General features: G+C 40.0%; 1 protein-coding gene across 7 annotated transcripts in view; it reads right to left on the bottom strand.

Annotated features, from left to right (window-relative positions):
* The window catches only part of CDC42BPA (CDC42 binding protein kinase alpha), a 334,018-nt gene that overhangs the window by 263,768 nt on the left and 55,552 nt on the right, over positions 1-14,698 (bottom strand). The gene's annotated exons all lie outside the window — the stretch shown is intronic.

Below are 14,698 nucleotides of genomic sequence, written 5' to 3'. Positions count from 1 at the left end.
GCATGGCACTTTACTATGAGTACAAAAATAAATATTTTAAGGAAAATCACTGAAATAAGTATGTGTGTTTGCATATTGCCTAAAATGAGATTCCATGCTTGTTAAGAAACAAGTATTTTCAAGTCACTTGCAATGTTCAGAAACTGGAAAAAAGAGGCCTTAAGAAACTCAAGCCATGAGTCTAGATTAGTGAGCCCAAACTTAAATATTCTCTTTTTTCTCTTTCATCATTTACCTAGGGGATAACTAGAACATCACAATCAATAATGCATCACACAAGAAGGGGGAAAATAAAACAGAAAGCTACAAACCTACAAAAGAATTTTCAATGGGCAGTAGCTGAGTATAGAATGCTCAGTCAGAGAACAAGAGCCAATTATTCAACTTTCACTTATAGCATTCACAAAATACATGAGAATGGCTATCAAATAAGCCTGAACTTGATGATATGATAGAACTCCTCTACCTTGTAGTCTGGCAGGGTGCACTATCAAATCCATTGCAACAGTGGACCTAAAAGGCATCTTTCTCCTACCAAGACTTGTCTAAAACTTTAATATTCACTTGGTATTACAGCTGCATCATTTTTTTATCCAAGAAGCAAATCCTTTATTCTTAAAATCTGCTGCCATAAACTAAAAATCGCACGAAACTAAAAAGTTAACCTGGACTAATTACAATAGGATATTCCATTTGCACATACCACACAATTTGCTAGTAATCTCTCCTTCTCCATTAGAAACTGATGAGGCACAAGCAGACCTACCACCCTCTGTTCCACTTGCAATAGTCATGCAAAATAGTTATTTTGCAAAAGCAAGAAACACCACATCATCTACAATTCAAAGATTTAAAGACACTCATTAGCCAAGAAGGTCTATAGATAACTTATAATTCAGGCCTGCGATAACATTACAACAGATGGGTGAATTATAATACTCAGCAGTTTACAGACCTTTGTGTGTTCAAACAGCTGAATAAGTACAACCTGAGTGATTCCATGACGCTCCTGAGAAGATGACTGCAAGAGTGGTAATATTACTACTGCCATATAATCATAGAATCAATGAGTCGGAAGGGACCTAGACAGATCATCGAGTCTGCCCCCCCTGCCATGGGCAGGAAGGAGCACTGGGGGGTGGTAGGGTTCATAAGACCCCAGCCAGGTGCTTATCCAGTCTCCTCTTGAAGATTTCCAGGGAAGGTGAGAGCACCACCTCCCTGGGAAGCCTATTCCAGGCTCTGGCCACCCTTACTGTGAAGTAGTTCTTCCTAATATCTAACCTGAACGTATCCTCCCTCAGCTTGCGGCCATTGTTCCTGGTGACTCCAAGGGGGACCTGTGGGAGCTTGATGCCGAATTATATAGGACTGAATTAAGCACAGGCTCAGACCTGTTCAATTTAAAACTTTTATTGTTTCACAAAGTCATAAACTAAAGGTGGTCTGTTGGTTCACGAGGTTCCCAAATCAAGCCCTTGCTCTCTAACCCGGAGGCTAGGTGCGGCTGCCTGATTCAGTAGTCTCAGAACTGGTCAACAGCTCATTTAAAAGGAGTCCCTTATCTTTTTTTAGGCAAAAGATACAAAACTGTACCCATGGTGGAAGTGAGGCATCTAACATAACTTTACTATTAGTTATATATGATAACACTTATACATATGCATTTCTAATTCTTACTTCTATTCATTATTTAGTTAACTTATCTATATTATAATATCAGGTGATACGCTTTGTATTATAATCATTACGCTTCTTACGTTAATTCTTAATGACCTTTATATTTCTTATGCTAATTTTCTATAACCTAAATACATTATTCATCTATATGTTTTGCTGGTTTTTGCAGGGTTAAAATGTCAAAACTGACATAATATGCGGTTGTTTTTTCCGTCATTGCGGTTTAGCCATGCAGTTTCCTATTCTTAACAATGTAAGCAGCATGCCTGCTATTTTTATCATTGTTTAAAGGTCAGAAGTTCAGTATTTTCATCTAAGGGTCAGAAAGTGATTACCAGAATGTCAATCGCTGACTCCTCAACCTCCTTGAAGCATTCTGGGAGTTTTAGTGCATTTTTTTTTAATGCTAGGCCTTGCTTAGCATAAGCACTCTCTCAGGACCCTGGTGAACAGACTTCCCCCGAGTCCCTGCTGCTGGCCCCTGATAAGTTTGTAGGCAGCCACAAGATCCCCCCTCAGTCTCCTCTTGTGGAGACTGAAGAGATTCCCTCAGCCTCTCCTCATAGGGCTGGCCACGGAGGCCCCCAACCATATGAGTGGCCTCCTCTGGACCCTCTCCAGGTTCTCCACGTCCTTCTTGAAGTGTGGCACCCAGAACTGGACACAGTACTCCAGCTGCAGCCTGACCAGCACCGCATAGAGGGGGAGCAAGACTTCTCTGGACCTGTTAGTGATGCCCCTGTTGATGCATGACAGGGTGCGGTTGGCTCTGCCTATTGCTTCGTCGCACTGGCAACTCATATTCATCCTGGAGTCAGTCCTGACTCCAAGATCCCTCTCTGCCTCTGTGCTGCTGAGAAGGTCAGCCCCTAACCTATAATCATAATGCTGGTTCCCTCTCCCCAGGTGCAGCACCCTGCACTTGTCCTTGTTGAACTGCATCCTGTTCAGATCCACTCACTTCTCCAACCTATCCAGGTCTGCCTGGATGCGGCCTCTGCCTGCCAGTGTATTCACTTTGCCCCACAGCTTGGTGTCATCAGCGCAGTTGAACAGGGTGCTCTCCACACCCTCGTCCAGGTCGCTAATGAAGATATTGAACAGCACCAGGCCAAGGACTGAGCCCTGCGGGACTCTGCTGCCCACACCCTAGGGCTCGGTCCTTGGGCCGGCCCTTGGGAAAGTCTGTTCACCAGGGCTCCCCATACAGGCTTCCCATACAGAAGGGTGGCCAGAGCCTGGAATAGGCTTCCAAAAGTTCAGTCCAAAGGTCTGGAGTCTTCTGAAATTAGGAGGTACAGAGAGGAAAAAAAGGCCCCTTATGTACAATGGCTGGTCAGAAGACTGAGCAGCATACAGCAAGACCCACATCTAGCCCTGGCACTTCATACAGCACTGATCTCCATAATTAGATTACTGCAACTGACAACTAGAGATAGTTCATTACCGGAGCACCTTCCACCCTATGAGCTAACTAAAGAAGAAATAAATAACACGTGATGCTGTAATTAAAGATTGATCATTGACATAAAGGCACTGAACTGAGATTGCATTCTTTAAAGTTTTAAAATGCCATTCTCCCAGTTCTTTTAAAACGGCAAATTTCCAAGAATAAAAAAGCAAATTGCAAGCTCTAGGGTCCTGTTTTGAAACATAAGCTTTTCTCATTGAAACAACTATTGTATTTATTTTTTGGTTTGTTGTTTTTTTTAAACATAGGCAAAATAAAAGTATTCCCCTACTTCTAGTCTCATTCAACTATCAGAAACAATGAACTGTTTTTCCCTGAAGTTTTCAAAAACCCAGAGGCAGAAACCAGGCGTGGAAAATTTCAGGTAGAAGAATTAAAATGTGACACATTTATAAACAAACAAAAATAGGATCTTATAATGGAACACACTGGGCACTCTTAACCACTGATGCCACTGCCAGCTGTACCTCGAATGAATATCGGAACGGCTTGAGACAATACAACAACTCTACTTAACTCCAGTGATCTGAAATGTAGTCAGGACTAAACATCATACTGAAGTATAAGGAGGAAAGTTTTTAAATTATAGAAGTAGGAGTCAAGTATTTAAACTACTTCTTGAAAGGTTTTTGTAGTTTAAAGAGTGCAAAGTTTTATCTATCTCCTTCCTGGGCTTCTTTATCGTACTATGAAATGACCCCATGAAGGAGCTGCTCCATTAGGATGTTATTCCTTGCTTATTGTGAGGACTTCTTAGCTGGCTTCCCATGCCTCAGGAGATCTTATCATTAAACTTGGATGCCAGACCTGGAAAACTCTGGATCATTTGATAAGATATTGAAATTAAATTTAGATAGAAAGACCAAACAGACTGAATATTAAAAAAAGAAAGGGGAAAAAAAAAGGACAAATATGTCTTTGAATATGCCTTATTGCTCTATTACTAGTCGAAAATCAGAGCTGAGGTGAGGGAAGAATTTTTTTCCTTATTTGAATTCACTGGACAGGAGAAAATACCCTTTCCCTCCCTGCCAATCTTCTTGGTCCTCACAAATCACAACAAGACCCAACTGGCTAAGCTTGTTGTTGAAAACCAGTCATTACGGATGGAAATTGGAAGGTATTTTACAGCAGTTTCCTATGGGGTGTTTATTCAAATAAACAAGATTTAGAGAACCTACTAGGTATTTTCAGCCACAGCACACAAACACACTTGCTTTTGGCTATCTAACAATGAAAACAGTCAAGTGGTTATAACTCAGAAGAAAGAACACATTTAGTAATTTATAATCATTAGAAGCAATTTAATTAAGGTAGCGAGCATTAACAGCAAAGTCATTCAAATACCAATACAAGAAAAGTGCCATATTGTCCACCAAGTTAGGATTAAAGGTTCTCTGGCTAAGTAGTTTAGACTCAAAATTTAGGTCTGTAAAAAGTTTCCCATACATTTTTTGTCATTCCAATTCAATACATTAAGATTATGTGTTCCTATGTGGGGGATGCATAGCATATGCCGAAATCTCTAAATTTTTGACAATCACTGTGAAGAATCATTTCTGTATTAAGTTTCACAGATGTTACTGATTTTACGCTTACTAACCCTTCACTGCCAGGTAAAGTAATATCCCCTGTGGCCCAAACATATGACCACTAGCAAACCAAGATAACCAAGAGGTCATCACTGTTTGTCTGTGAAGTTAAGAAACTGTACTCCCAAACCACAACCTAAGAACCATTTGAAGAAACATGTCTCTACTATAGAGGAAGTCTAGTTATTTGAATCTAGACCTTGGAGAATTCATAAGTCCAATTCTGACTGCCTAACTAATAGCTGTAAAATGTTTTGTGTGACCCTGAGACACTCTAAGATTTAGAAAGTATCTACCAATGTCTCATATTTAATTTGACATTAGTCATCAGCAAGACTCATGTGACAAGAACAGTTAAATAAAAGAAATCTCTTTCTCCTCTTCCAGTCTTTCTATATAAAACTAGGGTGTTACACTGATAAGCAAAACCATTTTGGAATCTTCTGACTAATATGTAGGCTATTTTTTTTTAATCTGGTAAAATCAAAATTTTTCAAACATGGTAGATTTCTTGCAGTTACTGGTGTTATTTTCCACTATCCAAACTATTACAATTTTTAAAGGTTTATTTTCAGAAAATAGTACAGCTCTTTCTTACTCTCATCCCATACAGAAACCCATTACTGATAAAACACTCTTAGTTCATAAATATGGTATTTATTATCCAGTAGAAAAAAATAACACTCAAGTTGATGTACCAAAGAAGAATCATGCAGAAATTACCATACTAGCATAGTCCTAAGGAGTCACAATCAATTTTCCTGTGGAAGCTGATAACACTAATTTCACCAACAATTTCACCCTTGTGATTTGCTCAGAATCAAGAGGGAAAAGAAAAAAACCCACTTAAAACATGAGTATTAAACAGCACTCTTTCCCTTGCATCATATAATTAATATTACAAGTGTACTACACTTATATGCCTGCTGAAACATGGCATATTTTATTTAACTATGTAACACAAGACAAGTCCCAATTTGTTGCCCATGATTTACATCAGGAGAGTCAAACTCACCCGGCACCCAGGGTTGGATCTGGACCAAAGGCCTCATTGCTGCCCAGGGAATGGCAGCAGTAGTCACTGTGGTGGCAGCAACACAGCAGCGCGACCAGAGGTGATAAGGGATCTGGCAGTGGTGGGTCTGGATGTGGCAGAAGTTCGGGGCTGGCAGTGGGTCTGGGGGCAAGGGTCCAGCAGTGGCGGGGATCCAGGTGCAGCTGCAGCATTGAGCCAAGTTCACCACTAACAGCCAAAGCCAGCAGGGACAAAAGGCCCTGCATTTTGTAATAGTCTATGCCCCTCCAACTTTCAGTAACCCACTGGTAGCCCAGCAGGCAAGCTACAGAGGAGTCATGGACCGGATATTTGACGCCCCTCATTTACAACCTAAAAAATTCTGATTATCTGTATATAAGTTAAGTGCTTAAGTGAATAGCATCTTTCAGCCTTATTGTCTACTTTGTAACTTAACTGTACCCTGTCTAACTGCATATTAGCTGTAACTGTAGGTGTCTACCTTGTAACTAGCTGTAACTATTTAATTTGGCCAGACAGTGAAGGGGAAGCAGCTGTCAAAAGACTGGTGTTAGAAGCTTTAAAAATGACAAGAGTCAGCAGTCCTCATTTTCAAGGCTTCAAATCCTAGCTTCAAAACTGACCATTAAAAACCCTGAAAATGAGAAGAGGTATTCAGTTTTAGGGCTGCAAATACCTTACTACCAACAGTGCTAAGTATTTTACACAAAGAGACAATAAGTGCATACTCCATGTAGGTATGCAGTTATTTTTCAAACTGAGGCTCTGCACTTGAGCCGAGTACGCTGTAAAATCATTTTATATTTACTGTATGGAGGCTCTTCTCTGTGATCTGGAAACAGACAAACTCAACAATGCCTCAGGAAAAAAAATCCTTTGTGAAAGAAGCAGTATATAAAAAAAACCCACAGGAAGGTATTTGAAAGAATCATTTTTAGCGATATGTATGTTCTATGTGGAGCCACCATCGGGTTCAGTAACATTTCAGTGACGGGTAAGTCTCCATGTTTTCTTTATGAACGCCACTGATTTTCCTTTGTTTGTAATATCATCTTTAACATTGACTTTGGGACCATGCACAAACCATGAGAACCTCTTTCCATGTGCCTGAGTGACTCCACATGGAGAGTCAGGATAACAAATAATGTATCATCAAGTAGGGGTGCAGGCAGTCCACTTTTAAATGGATCTGACAGCACTGTTTCCCATGGGGCTAAGGAACAGTGGTTACTAGCACTGCAGCATCCACAGCCAAGCTGTTCCACAGCCTAAGATCATTAACATGCAGTCCACCACTCAGGATGTGCAGATCCTGAGAGTTTAGACCTCTAGCTTATGGTCTTCCCAGGTGTCCATTATCATGATATCCAAACAAGTTCTGCAATAGCCAAAATCAAATTAGTTACATTGCCCTGGGTAAATAACAGCTGCAGAATCTTTTCAGAGAAGGTCAGCTGGTGCCAAAATTGTAGACAAACAGCTACTTCTACTGCACACCATTATAAGTATTACTTTCCAATGGCTCCCAAACACAAACCACTTGGATAGCCAGAGAGATCACAAAGCATAGCAAGTTCCCATGGAAATCAAAGCTACCATGCTAAACATATTATTTTTATCTATATCTGTTTACCTCTAATTGTCCACAGCTTTATTGATGATAAATATTAAGTTGAACAAAAAAGCATTAGGTTGACAACTGATTTATTATAATCTGAGAGATGTCACAGCACAGCTGTAAATTCTCTAACAGCATAATGGCCTTTAAAATACATCCCAAAATCTGTTGCATGTTACAAATGCTGTAACTTAAATCAGAAGAAAAAAAAAGAAATTCTAAATTAGAGATTCTAAAGTCTGAAATGACATATTGCTGGATTTTACCAAAAAGGTATTTTCTACTTTATTTTTATATTAAAGATCCTTTAACATAATTCCCTAGCAAGCCTCTATGTAGACATATGTTTTCTGTGAATAGCATAACTGCTTACCAATGAGGATTTCAATCTGTAAATTAATTCTGTATCAAACTACTACAGTTGGAACCATGATAAATGTATAAAGCAATCTAAGCCAGGCGTGGGCAAAATACTGCCAGTGAGCCAGATCTGGCCTGGCAAGGGATTTTATCCAGCCCATGGCAGGCCCCTGAGTTCTTCATAGCCCAGGCACAGGAGGGCAACCCAGGCCATGGCGTGTGCAACTGATCCTGCTGTCCCAGGGGACACACTGGAAAGACTGATTTGTTTTTCTTCAGTTACAGCCTTCAAGTGTGCTACTCTAAGAAATAGCAAACCACTTTCCAACACATAGAGATGACATACCATATGTCAAAGATTCACCCAAATGCAGAATTAATTTGAGGATACACTCCATGTCGTATGTAGATATTTTTCCAAACTAGATTTACTACTGTGGTGTTTGGTATCTATAAACAGCTAATGTTAAACTATGTTTAGTTTCATCATGCTGACACGCTCGTTTATATGAACATTTTTTTCGGTTTGACTTTTGTATTTTCTCACATGCCACATGCTCCCCAATAAGACGCCTTGTTCTTTGAAAGGCAGAATGAAGAAGAAAAAGATTTCTCCAGAGTTATGGCTGCACACAGCAAGGACAGAATCTGATCTCCAGCTCACTCACCTTCCCTTTTCCGGCTCATTCAAAAGCTCCAGTAAACTGTATGTTGATCAGGGCAGCCCCAGCTGGCAAGGGCCCCAGGAGTCAGCCTTCTAGCCTGGAGTTGTTTTGGCCAGGCTCAGTGTGCTCTGGAACAACTGGCTGGGATGTGAGGGTGCTTCAGTGTGGGACTAGCCAGAAGGCAGCCCCTGCACTGGGGCACCCTCATAACCCAGCCAGCCAGTCAGCATCTACATGTGCGCTGCTGCATACAAAGAGGCTCTGCAGCAGGGTTGTACTCGTCTTTACAGGTGTTCCCTGCTGCAGTGTTTATTAGTTCCCTGAGCCCTAACAGAGCTAATTAGTTGACTCCACAGTAAGTGTCTCGTGTAAATGCACTCAATAAAGGATAATTGACACCTTAATATGCCTAAAGGAAAAAAAAGTGACTTCTCAGTGTTCAAGTTTTTCCAAGCTGAAATTTTAACTGCTTTCCTTATTTTGATATTAGATAATAGGTTAAATATTAGGAAAAACTGTCTCACTAGCAGGGCAGTAAAGCACTGGAACAGGCTATCTAGAGAGGTTGTGGAATATCCAACCTTAGAAGCTTCTAACGACCCACATAGACAAAGACTTGGTTGGGATAAGAATAGTTGAGGATGGCGCTGCTTTGAACAGGGGATTGGACTAGATAACCTCCTGAAATCCCTTCCAAGCCTAATTTTCTTTGCTTCTATAAAACCCTTTACAGCTGACTTATCAGCAGCTCATGGCTGCTCTGCCAAAAACTGAAACTGCAGCTGCTGCTGAAGACTGGACTTCATGGGCAGATCTAGGATTTTGAAGAGAGATAAAAACTGTCTGCAGGGCTATGAAATAAGAGGAGAAATACCAGGAAGAGCTAAATTGCACATTCTTCAGCAAAATTGTTGAAGAAACCATAGCATGATTAATGGAACATCAAGAACATTAAGAAGAAGATTGTGCCATTAATGTCCATTGAGCAAACAGCAGGGATCAGGATGGTTATAAGAAGCCATGAAGTCAATTGATTTCCTCAGTGCTACCCAAATTGAAATGCCACTGCTACTATTCTGGGCAGAAAATCTACTTCCCTCCAGGGATCCCAATTTTGGAAGGCTATTTTTTTGAGAAAGGGTGCATATGTTATACAAATATATATAGTATTTTTGTATAAGTTGACTGAAGATGGGCATTAAGTTAACTGGTAGCTTAGATGACCGGGGTAGTCATCTCCAGGCAATAGCCATGCACACTTCAGAAAAACCTTGTCTTGGCAGGGAGAGGCAGGCTTGTGTCCTATCTTTCCCTTTTGAAAACATGGTCACCCTACCCTGCCCTACAGTAAACATCTAAAATTGGTAATGCATTACAATCAGCTAAGGAGATGGCAAATCTCTAAGTGTGTCTGAAGCAGAGGCCTCAACTAACAACTGGTTACATTTTAAAGAAAAAAGCCTTTAACATAAAAATCCATATTCAGCAGACAAACGCTTCAGAGCAAATTTAATGGAGAAATGATATTTGTTTGCTTTCTTGAAAACAATGAAAGAACAGAAGGGGAAATATAATTAGAACTTTATCTGTCTGGAAGGAGAAATCATGCGCAAGGATATGTATACTTCTGCCTTCTTTTAATGTCATTTTGTAAAGAAAATTTTGTAATTTTGTGAGAAAGACCACTTTACCTGTCAGAATCTGGGGGAAAGAAACATTTGAAAAATACATACCCTCCCCAAAGCTTGAATAGAAAAATAAAAGTATTTAAGAGACCCCTCCAGAGAGAAGACAAGGTCTAGGAACTCTTGGCTTTGGGGAGTTTATATAGCTCTCCAGAAAGGGAAAGCTGTGATAACCTCATGAGCTGGTAGGTTAATAATGAAATGGTGAGATTTTTTTTCTCTGTTTTGCATTCTTTATTCCAAATCCAATATAGTTACTTTTTCTTGTATGATCTATCTTTTTGTGTAATAAATCTAGTAGTAGGAGTAATAGTACTAGTGAATTGCTGGGATTTTTTTCCTTCCTGATGGTCTGTGGGAAGAGTGATTTTCAGAACCTGTGACAATTGCAAATAATTCACCTCCACAAGAACAAGGATCCATGTAGTACTTTGCAAACCAAGGGTATACATTCCATAAACTTCCATGCTCCTTTTACTGAAGGTGCAAGGTCTGGTCAGAGGCTGGAGAGACCAAGATTTGCTTGTATGAAGAGTTACCCAAAGAGCAAAATTTAATTTCCTGCAAGCACACAGCAAAACAATGGGGAAGAGGTTTGGGGTCCTGGATATATCCAGCATCACCAAGGGGATTGCCACACATTATTGTAAATTAATCCTAAGATAGGTATGTATGGTTCTAGCATTGATCCACAAGACTTCATTTTATAGATCTGTCACTCATGAAACATCCACCAAGATCAAGTTCGCTTCAATACTTTCAAAGAAGTAATTAAGATGAAATTCCTTCCAGTTTATTCAGTTAAGTAGCCTCAAATATGATAACAAGTAGGAAATAAAATTTCCAAATGTACAAGGTACGATAATGAATGGCTTGTATAGAGTACATAAGGTGAACAGGTTTACTATTTACCATGAAGATCAAGTGTCAAGTCTATATGACAATACACTGGTTTGTGAATTGATACGAAACATAAGAAAAATGATTTCCTTCATTTATAGGCAGCTAAATGCATAGAACTGAAATTGCTGCAAGGAACAGAAGAGAAAAGAGAATAACTAACACAGTAGGGGCATTGCTACACTGGTATCTGACTGACCTTGAGGGTTGCCATGAGTGATATAACTATCCCTCCCTATCTACACTGTATTTCACAGCCCACAGCAAAGCTGTCCATCTTGTATTTCCTATTCCTCGGGCAGAGCACTTCTACTGATTACTTGTTTCCCCTCCTATGCCTGGCTCTAATTATGGACAGTAAAAACAGGAAGGGGGAGAGGGGAAGAAGCCAAAAGCCAGGGACAGAAAGCTGTGGGCTTGTTGGTGGGCTTTTTGCACTGGAGGTCTGCAGCATCCAGGTGTGTTACGAACACCTTACAAGGAGGTAGAGAACAACTGCAGCTCAGCAGAACTTCCAAAGTCAGACTGTACAGCCACTAGAGGCTGGGCTTCAAAGTTTGCAGTAGTCAGTGAGTAGGGTCTTTCTTGGAAATGGGTCTTTAGATGAATCTTAACTGGAAGCATACATATCCCCCAAAAGTCTTTCCATATACTTTAATAGGCTTCAGCTCAAAATCTAGAAAGCCTTTTCTCTTTGTACAATAAATTCAGCAGCTTAATCTAATATGTATGCATTTATTAAGGTGCTGAACTAGATGCACTTCTGCTTGGCTTCCCTGAGAATGGAGAGTACTAAACACCCTCCCTAAAAAGGACTCAGTGCATTCCCCCAATTGTGTCCTAAAAAATTCAATGCTGAACTGAATACTTAAAAAAATTTGGAACCTGGCAAGTCTCTAGTTTTAAGATATATTACCACAATTACCACTAGCATATTTTACAGCTTATTTACCTCTGTTGAGTTACTACTCATACTTCTATACTGACCATCTTAAAACAACACTGAAGTAATCTATTAGAGCAAAAGCAACTGTGTGTCCTTCAGTTAAGTTCTATTTCTTGAATTCAGTTCACAGATTTTCCAGTTATTTTTGGGGAAAGCTGGAATTAGTCCATCTGAATGAACTGCCGAATCCCAATGCACATTATTTTATAATATCTCTATAAAAAGCCATTATTCTTCATTGTAACTTACCCATTAAAATGATATTCACAGAAAATGATTTCCAGAAGAAAATAAGGCCTTGTAGACTGAGCTAATGTTAGTAAATTAAACTGATGGCCAAACATCAATTTAAACCGTTTTTCATTTTAAGAGGTGCTTACACTGGTATAGCTTGGTTTATATTGGTATGATAACATTCATGCTAGAAAGTTTGCACCAAAGTTAAAATGTTCAATATACATGTACAGAAAAAGCCAAAGTCACTCTCTCAAAGCTTGCAAAAAGAAAAAAAAAAGGGGGGGGCTTTCTCTCATCTTTCTTTGCCTGCTAAAAAGACTAGATGACATAATGAACAAATGAAATATGTTGTCTAAAGACGTTAAGTAGAAGAGCAGAAGAAAGAGTAGGCTTTTTCTCACGGCTTACTAAACTACCATTGGGTCAAAAACAAAAAAAAAATCCACACCAAAAACATATTTAGCTTTAAGAGGCAAGGATTTTTATGGGCAATATCTTTTATTGGACCAACTGCAAAGTTGGGAGGGACATGCAAATACATCCTCTACCTAATTAAACAACATCATATACTAGCCTCTATTTTCTTTCTAAAAGGCAGCTCTGTATGCTCTGCATAAAGTTTCTCTTTTTGATTTCAGATATCACTTGTTTATGTTATTTCCTCTCAGTGCAGTTATACAAGTTACAAAATGAAGAGGAGTAAAGCACTGTTTTCAGACTGTTTGGATATAATCTCCAAGACACTTACTAACACATTAATACTGGCACTGGCTTGTAATTCTGTATTAGGAATACATTTGAAAGTACAAAATGCATTCTCATCCCATGTATAGTCAAGAACTCTCTGCTTCTCTCTCTAGCTGACCTCCACACCATCAGACACATGGAAGAAAGATATCTTCCACAAAGCACAGCAATGCTACAAATAGAAATAGCCTTTCCAAACCATGATTTCTTGTTTCTTCTGCTGGGACTTTGTCCCATTCGCTGACGTTTTCTTGGCATATTACCACAGTTATAGGGAAGGTGGTTTGTCTTTATGTACTTTAAGTGTTTCAACAAAACTCAACCTCAGAAGACTTTTTTTTGAATGAGGTTAATGGGGGAAAAGAGGAGGTATAACTCCTAATGTAAGAGAGAAAATCTTGCTAAAGATTTTAAAATAGTTACAGATGATCAAAATGAAACTTGTATAAATACAAGATAGTGCATTGATGCTGGTGGGAGAATTCTTTATTTCCTCCTTAATTTGACACCACCTTAGACCATTTGTGTTGGCTGCATAACTTCCTTTTAACCCTCTAACATTAGCAGAATCCCACAGCAACATAATCCTTTGTAGGGCAGTGATTCTCAAGCAGAATGCCACAGCACCCCAGAGTGAAGCAAAATCCTTCCAAGGGTGCCGTGACACCTGGCCCCAGTGCCAGGAGGTTAGTAATCACTCCTCTTTCATGGCACTGGGTACCAACATCCCACAGACAAGTGGGAAGTGCCTGTGGCTGTTTCCCACCCCTTGGAAGCTCCCACATCAGACCCTGTGGTCCCAGTGTGCTGTACTGAGCAACACATGTATGAGCAGAGACAGACATGGGGCTGTGGGGCTGCACTTTTTAGCCTGGCCTGTCCCATGCTTCCCCTCCTCCCTATGCTCAAAGAGCCAGCAGGAGAGGCCACAAGTACATCACCAGCATTATCCCTGAAGGAGAAGCACTTCCCTTCTCTGGTAAAGAACAGGGGCTGGGAGGGGGCATATGGTAAAAAAGTAAGGCAGAGGGGTGTGAAGGCCTGACCCTCCCACTTTCTCCTGGCACAAGCTACTTTCTAGCCTAGTGGTTCTCAGCCAGAGTACCCCTAAATTCTGAAAAATTATGAAGGGGTACCTTGAGGCTAGACAGAGGCTAAGGACAGAGCTTGCCATGTCAGCAGTTAGAGCTTCCTGGTATAATAGTACTGTGTAAGATGAGATGGACTGAGGGGAGAAAAAAAAAAATTTAAAAAATCTTTTATCCACCTCCAAAGTGCCAAAAATTTCCAACCTTTTCACTGTAACAAAAGACAATTATTTGGGGCATTCATTTCTCTTCTGTCTCTCTCATTTAAGAAATATTTAACTTTTATATGGCTATGGATACTTCCAATCCCTGCCCTCAAACACTGGGGGAAACACCGAATTTTTAAAAGATTACTTAAGGTCAGCAGTCCCTTGAGATGAGGAGGTTAGTCTTCCAGTAAATAAGAGAATCATTGGTGAGGCTGGAGATGGCAGAAGAGGACACTCCAAGATCCGCATGGTCGACTACAGATCAGGCAAGAAGAGGAAAGTTAGTCTTGGTAATGTTGAATCACAGCTTTCACCCTTTGTCTCACTTGTCTGGGCAGCTCCGAAGTGAGGTGAGTTTACTCACAACAACTGATGCCTTGTTGTACACATCACAGTACCACTGGAGGTGATTCATTGTTTGAGTTTACTACGGACTGATGTTAATAATACATTTCTTCAAAATT

Source organism: Crocodylus siamensis, chromosome 1 (assembly GCF_052110815.1).
Source record: "Crocodylus siamensis isolate JL-2025a chromosome 1, ASM5211081v1, whole genome shotgun sequence".
Classification (NCBI taxonomy): Eukaryota; Metazoa; Chordata; order Crocodylia; family Crocodylidae; genus Crocodylus; species Crocodylus siamensis.
Note: the sequence above shows the minus strand (reverse complement) of the source record. Positions and strands in the feature narration are given on the sequence as shown.